Below are 15,958 nucleotides of genomic sequence, written 5' to 3' on the forward strand. Positions count from 1 at the left end.
ATGTATTATTCATGCTGATGCCACATATGGTCATGAAAATGTACAACTCTGTCGTCGACACCCTTGTGGAGAGGGGCGATTAATAAAGCTTCAAACAGCGTTGCAATGATAGGTCCTGGGGTGGGGTGGGGGTGGTTAAATAACGGCACTTTGAAAAGCTTATTGAAGCTCGGAAAGACCTATATATCCTTTTTTCTTCAGGCTACTTTATTCAAGAATATCATTCACATTGAAATCTGGTGACATGAGACTACATAAAGTCTATTAATTTTTTAAAATTATGCCATGTATACTATTATACATGTGTTACTATTTTGAATGTTTGTACGTTACGGCGAAATTTCTTTTCATTTCATATGGTTTTGTTTGCTTTTAAGCCTATATAGGCCCTATTTCTGTAATGATATTCGACTATATTCATGATATTACAACGATTTATTAAGCAAATTAAGCATATATTTGAATAATTCAATTATTATGATTATTATTATTATTATTATTATTATTATTATCATTATCATTATTATCATTATCATTATGATTTTTGTATTAGGCGCTTTAAAATCCCCTTTTATTATTATTATTATTATCATTATCATTATCATTATCATTATTATTATTATTATTATTATTATTGTTATTGTTATTATTATTATTATTATTATTATTATTATTGTTATTATTATTATTATTATTATTATTATTATTATTATTATTATTATAAATAGCGAGTTAGGGCATTCAAAAATGCCTTAACTCGCGATTTGTAAGTTGACTAGCAGTTAAGGCATATGCCCTAATTTTCACTTCCGTGTATCTCACGTAATCTCTATTATTTTTCATTCATGTTACTTCTGCCAACTAATGTCATTATGTTCGAAGATTTTATCTTGTATTTGTAAGGTTTTTTCCAAGAAATAAGGAAGAAAGAATGTTTTATTAGAAAATGCGTATTAAATACTATTTACGTTCAAAGTATAGACGGCGACTTAGGGCATTCATATGAAATTCGATGATATCATTAAAAGTGGCCTTTATTATTGAGAAACTACGATACAATATATTAACTTGAGCGACTGTAAATACTAATTGTGTGTAAAAATGTCACAAAAAAAATCAAATTTGATTATAAAAAGGTTTTATTTGTCTGTCTTTGGGATGATGTTGTTATCAATAACTCCCGATATTTTGTGTCGCCAAATTGATGATTTCGAAATTCCCCGTACTGCCGTAATATTTTCATGGGGCCTAATTTTTATGTTTTTGCATAAACATTTTTTTTTTCAATCATTTATAAAATTTATTTTTTGTAAACATGTTTTGTAGAATTTTAAACATATGCAATGGCTGTAAAAGCATCTAGAATTCATTTCAAATTAAACAGCGAAATCCTCAATCAATTAAGAACGTATACAATAGTCAACCCGCACCCGCCATGTTATTTGGATAGATCCGTTCGACGTCACGTTCTGAATCAGAAGCACTGATCTCTACACACCTCAGAAGTCGCTGCTCAGTGGCATAAATATCTCCAGGATACATCATGCATGTACATGTGTATGTACGGACATGGCGACTTCAAATCTGTAACCATGTATAGATTTGATTTAAGCAAAGTAAGTATACACCTTGTATATTTTAGCTTAAAACAAATAACAGCAACACACACTGCACATGAACTGCACCAGTGTGTACAGTATGGGTTAAACCACAGTATGGCTTTACTTATAATTGTTTTCATCATTCATGGTTTTAGTTTCACCGGCATGCATGCGTCATAGTCTATCTACCTCGAGACACTGGCACTAGCTTTGAAGTTTAGCGTGTTCGCGCCAGAGCGTTATTTTGCGTGTACATACTTTTATGCGGGCATCAATGTGCCGCATAAAATTATGTGCACACAACTTAACCACGCTAAAGCTGGTTTCATACTACCCTGCCGCTTGCCGCTGAGAGGCGTGGCGCACGCGCATTGCAAACAAACGGACACAATCAAGGCTTGTCAATGGTTGAAACGCCCTGCCGCTTGCCGCAGTGGCAAGCGGCAGAAAACTAGTGCCGTTGCCTCGATGCAGTTGGCAATTATTTAAGGCTAAGCTATTTGTTTGAGGGAGTTGAGATTTAAAAGCATATCTCAAATTATTCCACTTGTTCATGTTATTGGTCATTGGGAATTAAGGCCGTCAGCCTTTCGCCATCTTGTGGGTACAAATGATACGCGTGTTCATGCGTCGGACACTACTCGCAGGGCGCAGCTTGCCATGAAACTGTTATCATGCATCATCACGCATGGAGACCGAAGGACCATCGCAGCATGTACCCACAATATGGCGGCATAGATGAGTATGACGTCACGCTGACAGCCTCTATTGAATGAATGCAGCTTTCAACAGCTGTACACAATCCAACTGCGATCCTATATCGCGTATTTCAAACTACAACACGAGCGGTCGGCGCACAATGGATACCAAAATTACCATACAATACCAACCAATCATGAGTGCATTGGCATGGATGGGTCGCGTTAGGCATGAACAGTCGTACATGGTGGCGTATATCACGCAGTGTACGCACAAATTTGTCACGCTATGCCTATGTCAGGCTGTGTTCATTCAATTGGAATAATCTGTAAAGCACATGAAGGCTAATAGGCCCGAGCATCACAAATGTCATGTTCTCTAGACCTAGTATATAATAGGCCTATTTTGCAGTAAACATTTGACGAGCACGTACTACCAACCATGATGTTGCAGAGTCAGAGCCAACAACGTGTACGGTGCACAGTTCATTCATAAATTTCCACTCTGCAACAGCAGATTGCCTCAGCAGCAAACAGGGCAAGTGCATTTCAATGCAGTAATTACGCCATCGCCATGTAGGCCTACGGTTAAAATATGTGCTCGTCAAAGGTTCACTGCAAAAATATTATAGGGACTACTTTTCACCTTAGGGAGATAATTGGAAATATATTATATCAATCATGCATAAACAAAGTTTGCTGACTCAAGCTTGCCTTGTGCGTATGCATACTGTATGTAGGCCTGGCCTAGAGTGGGGTTTTGAGTACGGTACTAGTCTAATGTGCATCATGTTCAACACTGTTCATGTCACGTTCGTCCGATAGTGATGTCGTTACAGTGCGCTGTAAGCTGGCGCTGAGAAACCACCCTTGATGTGTGCATGTACGCTCTGTGCGATTAACATTATGTGTGCGAAGTGTAAAATTCACCAAAGTATGCGCATTTACACAACACGCAATTAAGCACAATTCGTGACAGGTGCTGTGCCTACAGCCTACTTGATACATTTATGGCGTGCAGAGAACGTGCATTAAAAGGGCATTTTGTGATCCACAGCCTCATCCACCCACTATTCTCAAAAAAGTTGTGATTTTATACCACTCACTGTACCTTTGGCTACATGTTTGGGGCTGTGCAATAATTATGAGCCCTGGGGAGGGTAAAATTGGGGAGGCAAGAAATTTTTGGTGAGTCGAAGGGGGGGAAGCAATTTTGGCAAAGCTGAGAGGGGGCAAGAGATTTTGGCACGCAGCGTTCTTGGGGCGCCTTTTAAATAAAAGCGCTCTAAAAAGGCGTAGGGAAACTGTCTGAAGCGCTTAAATATGCAAATTTTCATACTGCCACGCCGCATAACATGTACATAGACCATTTAAAGGGGGGGGGCAAAGATTTTTGGCAGGCTGAGAGGGGGGGCAAGCAAGTTTTGGCAGGCGAGAGAGGGAACAAGCGATTTTTGGCGAGCCATTTGAAATTTTACCCCCGGACCTCATAATTATTGTACACCGGGATTGCACAGCCCTTATGTACCAAAAATTTCTTGCAGATTAATTTGTTTAGCCAAAATATCACCAAATTTGAATTTCCTTGAACTGGTATGTACCAGAACGAAATTACAACAGTGGCCTATGGAGCAGTGCAGTGTAATACACTAAACCATGCATATAAACTCATAAGCATAAAATTGGAATCAACTGAAATTTTGGGAATAAGCTTTTTCAGTAGATATCTATTGAAAAATGTCATAAAAAGAGGATGCTAGGATCACAAAATCCTCCTTTAATGTAAGTTGACACGCACAGTGACAATTAAAAAAGACAAATATTTTTTTGCTAATTATTTAAAGCTCTCAAATTTTGGAAGATTAAAAAAATAAATTAATTAAAAATGCACTAAAAAGTTAGATATTCATAAAAAAATATATATATTTATGTATGGGTTTGAGCACTCTAAATTCCAAAGTTAGTCACTTGTATAAAAGTAGGCTAAACTTGTTATAGCAATATTGTAAAATATGATGAGTTAGCCCCCCCTATTTTATTTGTCAAAATTCCGATTTTTACACAATTTACATAATAGCAAGTTGGTGGTGCGCGCCCTTAGACATTTGGCTACGGGCTGTGGATAGCAAGGACAATTTTCAGAAAAAAAAACAACACCATGTTGTCATCAAAGTTTCACCAGTTTTCTATAACATGGCTAGAAAGAAATTGCCCCATTTTGCACTACAGAAGAAGAAGAGCTGAACCACTGCCCTTTTGATTTGATTAATACCCAGTTATGTGAGTAAAGAACAAGAAAGACACGAAAATTCATCTGGTTTAGCTCTGACAATTCAACTTGTAGGCTGAAAAAAAAAAATCTGGTACATGTATCTAATGAATAGTTTACATCCAAAAGCAACCAAACTTGAGCCAAATCTCAATATGAGAGCTTGCATGTAATGGTGGTATTCAAGGTCAAAGGTCATTTGAGGTCAACTTGTAAATAGGCTGAAAAGGATGATTATTACTTGTGTTTACATTGTCCGGCGTCGCCCGGCGGAACTTGGCGGGAGTAGCGGTAGGCGTTGCCAGGAGTAGCGGCAGTGTGACCGATGGTCAGCGTAAGTTCCGCCAGGCGCGTACATCGACGATTTACTCCTGACAAAAGTCAGGAGTAGCAAGCTGGGTGTACCCTCCGCCAGGTGTAAGTTGCAATGTAAACACCCTTACCGAAATGAAAGCCTTCATTAGGCAGTTATTAGGCAGTCTGTTAAGCAGTTAATACAGGCAGTCACTTGAAGCTGTTGATATATGAAGCTCTATATAGACCTGAAAGCACATAGGCAGTACCTAGACCTGTAAAATGGGCAAAATGAAGCACTATAGGCAGTTCTTAGACCTTCACCTTCAGCTCTAATTTAGGCAGTTCACCTCAAATGAAGCTCTAATTTAGGCAGTCGTCGGCCTCAAAAGAAGCACTAATTTAGGCAGTTGACTGCCTAAAATGAAGCTCTAATTTAGGCAGTCGACAGTCTCTAATGAAGCTCTAATTTAGGCAGTCAAATGAAGCTCTAAATTAGGCAGTTGACTGCCTCAGATGAAGCTCTAATCCAAGCAGTTGCAGGGACATGCCTTTTGAGGAGAGTGAGAGCAATCACTCTAGCTGCTCTCCTTAAATCCGATATAGGAGAGTTATTTTAGCTCTCCTTAGTTTACCATTTTCTCCTTACATTCTATTGTAAATGCACTATAAAACAGCTCTCCTTGAAGGCTCCATCAGACCTAAAACGTTCTCCTGCAATTCCAAAAAGACAGTCCTTGCAGTCGTCAACTGCCTCAAATAAAACGGAAGCTTAAATTTTAAGGAAGATCGCTGGACGTCTCCCGATTTGCTGTGGAAACTTGTTTTCATGAATCAAAGTACTTACTTTCCATTTTAGTTATTAATTATTGGGGAATGTTTGATTGTAGCATGCCCTCAGCTGACAATCAATCATGCCATAATTTCTTTCAATGAAGCCTCAAATCTCAGCAGGCAGCCAACAATTAAAGCAATTTGCAGTCTTTTCTTGGTCAACATGACATCTTTTCACCATATTTTGACAGTGTACACTTCAATCTGTGTTACTCAAAGTAATACAAGCATCATACAATCATGTATTCATTATTTCAGACCTCCCCGGTTCTGGAGCCACTGCCCTTAACTTGATCAACTGGCATCCAACAAAGCATATGAGCATCCGTGGCATGCCTTTAGCTCAGTCTGTATTTTTTGCGGTAGGCCAGCAGATCTCGATCAGTCCCTGAGCCCAATACAGTACATGGAAATTTACTTGTTAACACAAACTGTAAAGAGAAATGAGATTTTACTCATTTTCCAGCGTTTTGCGTGAGATTTACTACCTAGGAGTGAGATAATACTACCCTGGCGTGAGACCGTGAGAAAGTGACCCAATGCGTGAGACTCGGGGCCAACGCGCGTGTGCGCCGCGGGCGAAACCAGGAGTTGAGTGGTTACAAACACAGGAATTCGAGGAGGTTAGACCCAAAAAGCAGTAATTCAAGGATCTTCTGAAAGTGGAGAACCCTAGGGGGGTTAGGACGTCTTTTCCGGCATTTCCTTCAATTCGAGGAGATCCATAATTGTATTTGTGCTAAGTTCTCCTCACATTCCTGTGAAAACTCCTCGTTTTGTATGTAAAGTGTGCACAGTTTAAAACACTTCACACACTATATGCTTTTCTGTCTCCTCGTTTAGACTGCGCTATGAGTATAGGTGTGAGAGTTGACAGCCCTAGCTGTTCCTGATTTTAAACACTAAATGATTTTGAGTCCCAAGCATAAATTGAACACCATATAATGACATGACAACATAAAGTAAAATGCAAATCTAAAATCCAAGGCCGATTCCAAAATCCTAGCCCGATTCCTAGGTGCCAACCCGGGCCCATCAGTACACCACATGCTATATACTTTGCGGCATTGTACCACTATATACCTCCGATCCCCAACCTTTTAGATGTATCAGTTATTGCCAATGATATGAATCCAATTTGCAGTTGCTAGAAAGCAAGGTTATCACAGAAAACTAATTTTGGATACATGCAAGTGCATACTGCAAAATTCAGCAGCCTGTGCACACATTATCTGCATGTACATGCAGTTGATAAGCTTACAACATTTATACTGCTTGCAATACAACCCTGCAAACCTTTAATTTACCTGTGCATCAACAGGTGTATAGTCATCTGTAGTATAAAATTCCCCATAAAGAATGAATGATTTGTGTGAAGAGACCATTAAAACACCACCATCTAAAGCACAGCTTGTTGAATCCAACAGCAAATTTGAAATGGCAGTTGGTGATCATGTGACCGGGTCATGACTTATGCAAATTAGCTTCTGACTGTCTATTAGGTCTGACTGCCTATTAGAGCTTCATTTAGAGCTTCATTTTCATGATTAGAGCTTCATTTTGATTAGATAAAAAAAATCAAAGTATTAGAGCTTCATATAGTGACTGCCTATTATTGACCTTCATATCTGTCAAGCTCTTTGACTGCCTAAGTCACAGGCCTTCAACTGCCTAATTTTCCAGCAACTTCTTGTTGATAGTTTGATTAGGCAGTCATTTGTCTTCAACTGCCTATGAACTGCCTATTAACTGTCTATTAGGCAGTTGTGTTTGGTAAGGGCACTGCTACTCCTGACACCCGGTGTAAGTTTCACCTTTTGTTGGTCGGAACTAAGACATTACATATTGCGTGGTTGAAAAAGGTCACAGAAACACTGGAAGTGGTAGTCGATGTTTACACCGACCAGAAGTGAATGCTTGGTGGATCGGCGTAGTGCTAGGAGTAGGCTAGGTGTGGACACGCTGTAGGAGTAGCGAAAATATTTGTGGAATTTTTATCATTGTTAGCGTAACTTTACGCCGGGAACACGTTGAATTAGTGGACATGCTTGTAAGTCCTTGTCAACTTCCAGTACATGTATATAGGCCTTATAGGGGTCAGCAGGAGTAACATATTTCCTTTTTCGTAGCAGAATTGGGACTAGGATCATATGCATAGGCTCTTAAAACCTGTGACTAAAACTGTTGAACATTGCTTTAATTGCCAAGTAATAGGAATAGATCTTTTATTTTATTACACAGGAGTGTAAAATTTAATTCTTCATTATTCTTTGTTAATTTGTATTTTTTTATTTTACAGCTAGAAGAACCTTAATGTAGAAGGAAAGTATATAGAGAGCTTTTTTCCGAAATGGCAGTATATCACAAGTAACAAGTTACAGACTTCGAGGTTTCCAGAGGTAAGAAATTGAAAAGCAAGCCAGTATTGCAGTTGGGGCAATCTCTCCCCGGGCAATCTCTGTGCTCCCTGATACTTATGTAGATTCCATATCATGTTGGAGCGATGGGAAAAGGTTAAAGGTCATTGGACCTCGACCATTGTCCCAAATAGGGGACGATTGGTCATTAAGACTATTGGTCATTAAGATTTATATTATCAATTTCTGATTCAAGCGTCTCAAAGAAACTTGCCATGAAAGAAAAAGGAGTTATGTTGTTCGTACAATCAACTATAATTTTTGTTGACATAATTATAGGCCTAAATCATGTACTTCACCATGTTAAAAATTCACCATGTTATTTGAATTTTATATTGATTTGGGCAATGATACCAAGGCAGACAGAAAGTCAAATGACAGGAAACTTTGGTGCCAACTTGGGAGGCTTTAGCCCTGCAGTCTCGGTCCCCGCCTCCGTGCATCCATGGTATTCATGCTTGTCGGTGAACTTTAAAAACACCCCCTTTTGCATCTCATTTCGCGAAGTTTTTAGAAGGAAAAACACCCCTTTTTTTTAGCGATTTCGCGAATTATTTGCCCTTCGAAAATACCCCTATTTTCACTAACAACGAACGATATTTCTAATATGCCCTTTTCTGGCAAAAAACGCGTATAGGCTTCTCGGCGAAAATACCCTTTTTTCAATTTCGCGAACAAGTGGTTTGAAAAAGCACACCTTTTTTGTGTGTTTCTCAAATCGCGTTTCTTCATCTGAAAACATCCCTTATTTCACGAAATTTTCGATGAGCATGAATACCCGCGGATGCACGGAGTGCGGGGACCGGGCCTGCAGTGGGCTGAATACGGCTGATGATGATGATGAAATCAAAATTGTGCTTAGCTTATTATTTTACTATAGGACTATTTTTACTTCACTACTCTATGTGTGTGTTTATAGTGAGCCAGATTATCCGGTATTTAGCGTATATTAACATAAATCAATTGTTAGGCCCAAAAAAAATAACTGTTTGTTTGTCCTCCACAGCTTTGAAAGAGGACGTGCGGGCGGGCGGATTTTTTTAAATTTTTTTAAAATTTTTTTTTTTCGGATTTGGCGTATTCCTGCACCTAGCTAGAGCTTAAAATAAATGCCACATTAATAATGGTGACTTTAAAAAAAAACCATTTTGTGTATTTAATATGCAGTTATAATTTGTGTTCATGACATAGTCTTTTAATGATTTCATATCCAATGTATTTTGAAGTCACTAAAAATAATAGACTATGACATGAACACAAGCTATAACTTTGCATATTGAAGACACAACATGTTTTTGGGGGCTTTTTTACTTTCAACCATGAAAGATCTTAGTATTTAGCTCTAGCTAGGTCCAGAGATACTCCAAATCTGAAGTTGAATTTTACTTATTTTTATTAAAAAAAATTTATAAAAAAAATTGGTCAGGCCTTGATCTGAGGAGCGGGCAGTGGAGGACAAACAAACAACCTATTTTTTTTGGCCTTATTGCAGTATAATAAGTCCACTACAATTTTAACATTATTGAGCCCCTCCATTCCACGGGCACCACCTGCACAAAAGTGATGTTTGCTCCAACTAGATATTGAACATATTATAGACCGTATTTACACTATTTTTTGCCCCCCCCCCCCATCAATGCCCCATCATTTGTTTCAACCGAAACATTTGAACCAGAAGTCCAAATATAGTTAGTCATTTTGGTGTGATTTTTAAGCCTACCTATTTTTACTGTTGTGAAAAAGACCTAATAAATGCCCCCTCTTTGAAAATGCAACATCACCACGAGTAAATACTGTACTGGCTACAGCTTACAGACCCAGTACAGACCAAACACACTAGTAGAAACCCACAAAGACAAGAAAGTGCTCATATTTGGCGAGGCTAGGCGAGAAAAGGTAAAAGACAAGGTAGCATACAAGAATTTGTCTTTAAAAAAGACAAGTTCACGGATCAAGTGTATAGTACATGTACTTTGATCTAACATTTAATATTCACATCTAACCTACTCTGCACTTATTCGACAATAAATAAGTGATATGAGGCTTAATAATGATACCTGCGTCTTGACTCTGGAAAACAATATTTTTTAAAAAGCTCATTTTGCATTTAGTTTTTTAAGCCACCTCGGGACACACCGACACCGCCTGGCTAATAATTATTTGGTGCAGCAGAGACATTAAAATGAATACACGCGTGATCGATACACATGAATTGCTATGCACGATTTTGATATCAGACGAAAATCTTTGGATACCGGGTTAGAAAATGATGAATATCTCCCGTAAATGAATTTTTCTCAAGAAACCAGATGTGGTCTCATACACTTGAAAATATGTGTTGAACAGATATGATGGTCGCTAGAATGCGCTTTGAAAATTGGCCGTGCGCTTTGAACTCAAAATCGGACCAAAACTCTAATTTTATATTGCGTTGGTCCTGTATGGACTACAGCGTGTAGTACAGCTGCACTCACTACTAGGCAGTATAAAAGTCGATGACCATCGACCTCAATGGGGTATACAAGCTTATTCACGCACAACCAAGATCGATTACCCGGCTATTGTGAGTAGCCTAAGTCATGTCCCTCGATTAATTATTCGTCTCAAAGAGCTTCAAAGGTCTGAACCAAATGGCCAATCGTGGCTATGGATTCAACCTACCATGGCGATTTCTGCCATGAAGATATAGGGTCGATGACACTGTGCGGGAGCCACCTACAGGATCTCATTTTGCATAAGGTTTTTATTGCGTTGCAAAGTCGCAAAACTTTCTTTATATATGGCCCAATCCGTTGCCTGGAAAAGGCTATCCCTCTTACAACCTATCAACAGGTCTGATTTCTGTAATGAGGTGTCACCAGGTTTGCAAGAGATAATAATACCAAATATAAAGACCATGAAATTCACCACATCACAACCAAGCTCACATTGGGACCCAATAAAAATTCCTTTAAAAGGAATTTTATTAACTCATTGCTAGCTTTTGTTAGGGTCAGGGTGTCAGGGATATTTGTCTTTGTCAATATTATACAGGTTTATACACATGGGTTATTACAAGCGTTAATAAACATTCAATTAACTATAGATAATAGACTTAGTTTTGTGCAATGTAGTTATATTGAACTTTATCTGAAGTAAATAACATGCTACACAGTTTTCTATACAGAATGATGAGTCCTTTTGTGATGAGGCCTGACCTCGACCTGCTAGTTTTGATTAACCAAATCAGTTATGTGTATTGTCAGCATGTGATGGCTATAAGCCAATTACAAACATGTTTCTAAAAAGGCTAAACAATTCCTCGCTGGATAGACTCTTGGCTAGGTTAAGTGCTAATAGTAAGTTGTCATGTTGGGCAAGATTAGATAAAGGCATACAAACTAGGGTATGAGATATTGGAAATATTTCCTAGCCTCTTAAGCACATGGTTGGTGGGCTATATAGATATTCAAGACACTGGGTATGTAAGGGACAAACTGTGCATATGAGATGTGGGTGCAAGTGGCATCATTTCACTACCTTGAAAAAAGGTGAGGAATGGCTCAGATTAAGTCTTGCTCAGATCCTGGACAAGTTTGGCAGGAAAGGCAAGGTACATCCAGCACATCCATACCCTTGTCTGGAATATAAGATTCCACACCACCAAATCACACCATGAAGGTAAATGGCTGGTAAAAAAATCAGTGTTTTTATTGTAAGAACCACACCAGGATTGATTTCAAAAGAATTAAGGCTCACGTGCCTATCTTTGTGATAGCTGTACTTTGTGGATGGTTTTCTCAATATCTAAGCATAAAAAGATTACATTTGTTACAATTATGAAATTTGAGGCACGTTTTTTGTTCTCGAGATCTTCACCAGATGCGTCACTACATATAATCAGTGTGCTGTAAGATTGACAGGATGTACATAGTTTTCAACATGTCACTGTGAAAAATCAAGCTTGCAGCTGCTGCTTACCTACCCAATATTTGTTGGTTATATGGAAGAACATATCATAAACATTAGGTAACATGGTGTTTTGAATGAAGCAGGAGGTTTAACAATGAGAAAGCGATCAGTTCCTCCATATCTTTTAATACATACATGAATAGGAACTCTATTTGGCCGTGTGTACCCTGTATTTGACATGTATGACAGACACTCTAAAAACACTGTCTGGCAATGTGCTATATTTAGATCACTGAGCAAGATAAAATACAAATTGTCATGATTGTGGAATAGTGGAACACCTGATTTTTTGGCATATTTGTCATGTTTACACATGTCCCAACTTGCACCTAAATGGAATCAGCCAAATTTGTTGTGTTTGTAATTGTAGGTCATCAGAGCAAAGTTCGACATAATGTCATAATTCAAGAATTATGACATTATGTCCTCCTATATAACTGCATGTTAAGCGGCCATAATAACCAGCAGGGTTTATTTCACTTTACCTTGTTATTTCAGCTCAAATGGACAGAAACCTTTCCCGATAATTATTATTAGCATTATTTTAGCATTTTAAGTGCATAATAACAAATTTAAAATTTGAAGGAAATCGTACATTAAGGCTTTAAGCTTACCTGAAAAGTCTTCTTACCATGCTAAAGTACATGTAATTATTAATCAGCTAGTCAAGACCATTCCTCTTGTACAAGATATTAATTAAGGCCTATAAGCCTAAACTGAAAAATTGGGGTTTTGTGGAGTAGGCTAGGTGCTAGTTACTGACTCGGAGACATGACTGAGTTTGGTTTAATGCAGTTGCAGTAATCTGTCTGCTTTCAATTTTATTTTTGTTCAGATATGACCATGTATGTGACCATCTGCCATCAAGAAACCTACCGCAAACAAGAAAAGCCATTAAAGGGGATGATGTGTTTCATGGGTAAGTCCAACTCACTGAACTATTGCTTTGCCTACTTAACAATAGGTATGGTTATATTAATGTTTGTTTCAACTTGTTCTGTGACTCAATTAAAAATATCTGAAAGGTTGAGAAACAAAAAATTAGGCCCTGCCTGATTATCATAATTATCTTAATGTTGCTATCTTCAGTAGATAGCACATGGTTAGCAATACACATGCTGCATTAATTCTAGTCGGCAAATCGGCATCAATACTTAAACTTGAATAATTTCAATTTTAATGGTCGAGATATGTTGAGAAAGGCTACAGATCATGTATGACCCTTTATCATTCAGTAGACATGAATAACAACATTTCATTGGTTTTATAGCCAAATAATATAATTTCGTATTGTTCAGCGTTCATAAATTACCGTACAATATATAGCCGTATTATTCAGCTCTTAATCAGTACCGGTAATTAACGGGCCTGCATACTCGCGTTGTATTGTGCTGATCGGCGTATGCGGTAGAGGCGGCAATTACGTGCTACCTCACGTCGTGTGCTAAGTGTGCGTCCTGCGTTGGCACTAAGCGCACTGTATTACATGGCCTGGCGGTAGTTGCATGACAGAAAACTGTAAAGCATGCATTGAAGAGTTTGGAGTAGGCCTATAACTTGATCACTTTATGATTGTGGTATTATTTAATTATTATTTTTTTTATTTATTTATTTTTTTTTTTATTTATTTATTTATTTATTTATTTATTTATTTATTTATTTATTTATTTATTTATTTATTTATTTATTTATTTATTTATTTATTTATTTATTTATTTAATGTATTTATTTAATGTATTTATTTAATGTATTTATTTGTGTTTATTTGTGTTAAATGTATACTGAATGATAAATTTGTTACCCCTGTCTGTTCAAATGCAATCTGAAAAATATCACTGGTTTTGAGGTCGTATCACACGAGGCCGCATTAAGTATTGCATGAACAAACAGGGATAACTAATAGTATGTGACATGTATGACAGACACTCTAGAAACACTGTGTGGGGATGCACTATATTTACATGTACATGTAGATCACTGAGCAAGATAAAATACAAATTGTGGAATAGTATATAACCAGATTTGTCTGTTTTGGTGTAAGTTTTTTGCTAATTTGCATTACATGGGGGTGGGGGGCTAGATATGAGGATTTGGAAATATGCTCAAAAATGGCTTCAGATTGAATTTTGAAAGTTAAAGATTTCCTTCAAATTTAAAATTTGAAGGAAATCGCACATTAAACTTTAAGCTTACCTGAAAAAGTATTCTTACCATGCTCAAGTACATGTAATTATTTATCAGCTAGTCTAGATCATTCTTCTTGCACAAGATATTAATTAAGGCCTATAAGCCTAACCTGAAAAATTTGGGTTTTGTCAAGTAGCCTGGCCAGGTGCTAGTTACTGACTCGGAGACATGACCGAGTTTGGTTTAATTAATGCAGCTGCAGTAATCTGTCTGATTTCAATTTTGTTTTTGTTCAGATATGACCATGTATGTGACCATCTGGCATCATGATGAAGTTACAGAAAAAATCCCTTTGACTATTTACAAGAAAACCGCCGCCAAACAAGAAAAAGCCTTTAAAAGGGATGCTGTGTTTCATGGGTAAGTCCAACTCACTGAACTATCACTTTGCCTACTTGACAATAGGTATGGCTATATTAATCTTTGTTTCAACTTTAACATGTGTTCTGTGACTCAATTAAAAACATCTGAAAGGCTGAGAAGCAACAAATTAGGCCCTGCCTGATTATCATATCTTAATGTTACTATCTTCAGTAGATAGCACATGGTTAGCAATACACATGCTGCATTAATTTGAGTCGGCATCAATACTTAAAGCCATATTATAACATTCGCTGAGGAAGACTCCCTCACTGAATTTTTAAAATTTCTTTTTTACACGATTAAATTGTACTTTATTAAACCAATATACCCTGCAAAAATCAAGACTCTGTAGTGCTGTAGTTTTGTCAAAATCCGAGATTTTAATAAAACGCCAGAACCGGGCGCTTTATTATTACGATGGAATTATTAGTCGAACGCATACACAATGTTCATAACACACAGTACGTACACGGCGTGCGGTACGGTGATATACACAACAAAGGGTCGTACCACAACACGACCGAAGGAGTGGTACGTATAGGCGACATGTGCGCTGGTAGTAAATTCCAATTTTCTTTGCTTTGCCGTAGTTGTTCAGCTCAAAAATAAAAGGGGATATATCTGACGGTAAAAGCTAACATTTTATGGCAAAGAAATGACAGAAAACTGTAAAGCATGCATTGAAGAGTTTGGAGTAGGCCTATAACTTGATCACTTTATGATTGTGGTATTATTTAATTATTTTTTTTATTTATTTATTTATTTATTTATTTATTTATTTATTTATTTATTTATTTATTTATTTATTTATTTATTTATTTATTTATTTATTTATTTAATGTATTTATTTAATGTATTTATTTAATGTATTTATTTGTGTTTATTTGTGTTAAATGTATACTGAATGATAAATTTGTTACCCCCTGTCTGTTCAAATGCAATACGAAAAATATCACTGGTTTTGAGGTCGTATCACACGAGGCCGCATTCGTATTGCATGAACAAACAGGGGATAACTAATAGTATGTGACATGTATGACAGACACTCTAGAAACACTGTGTGGGGATGCACTATATTTACATGTACATGTAGATCACTGAGCAAGATAAAATACAAATTGTGGAATAGTATATAACCAGATTTGTCTGTTTTGGTGTAAGTTTTTTGCTAATTTGCATTACATGGGGGTGGGGGGCTAGATATGAGGATTTGGAAATATGCTCAAAAATGGCTTCAGATTGAATTTTGAAAGTTAAAGATTTCCTTCAAATTTAAAATTTGAAGGAAATCGTACTGATTAAACTTTAAGCTTACCTGAAAAAGTATTCTTACCATGCTCAAGT

The 15,958-nt window shown here is 37.2% G+C and overlaps 1 protein-coding gene and 1 long non-coding RNA gene across 2 annotated transcripts in view; one reads left to right on the forward strand and one right to left on the reverse strand.

Annotated features, from left to right (window-relative positions):
• Positions 1-15,958, reverse strand: part of LOC140147922 (fibropellin-2-like) — a 91,961-nt gene that overhangs the window by 5,463 nt on the left and 70,540 nt on the right. The gene's annotated exons all lie outside the window — the stretch shown is intronic.
• Positions 1,340-14,569, forward strand: LOC140147917 (uncharacterized). The gene is made up of 4 exons (XR_011858416.1): positions 1,340-1,616; positions 7,996-8,095; positions 12,900-12,983; positions 14,488-14,569. It is a non-coding gene; the product is annotated as an uncharacterized lncRNA (long non-coding RNA).

Source organism: Amphiura filiformis, chromosome 3 (assembly GCF_039555335.1).
Source record: "Amphiura filiformis chromosome 3, Afil_fr2py, whole genome shotgun sequence".
In the NCBI taxonomy this organism is placed as follows: Eukaryota; Metazoa; Echinodermata; class Ophiuroidea; order Amphilepidida; family Amphiuridae; genus Amphiura; species Amphiura filiformis.